The following is a 328-nucleotide window of genomic DNA, read 5'->3' on the forward strand; positions in this document are numbered from 1 at the left end:
GAAGAATCGCAAGTGTAGGCCGGAACAGACTAATCACCTGGTCCACCCTCTCCGTGAACACCAATCTCTTAGTTCATGCTGAAACCGCGGAGCACCTGAAAGGGACTGAAGGAAGGGGACTTAGTCCTATCACTCCTGAGGCCAGCCTATTGAATTGTACTACTGAGGCCAACCCATTAAATCGTACTACTGAGGAATGAAACCATATTTTGGTATTTGGCTTCTCGGAATTCTAGGATTGTAAGTATATTATGAAAAATAATAGTATTGATTCAAATTTAACTTTTAGTTGTAATTGTAGTTGTTTTTGTAATACTAATTCTTATAG

Source organism: Alligator sinensis, unplaced genomic scaffold, assembly GCF_000455745.1.
Source record: "Alligator sinensis unplaced genomic scaffold, ASM45574v1 scaffold2892_1, whole genome shotgun sequence".
NCBI lineage: Eukaryota > Metazoa > Chordata > Crocodylia > Alligatoridae > Alligator > Alligator sinensis.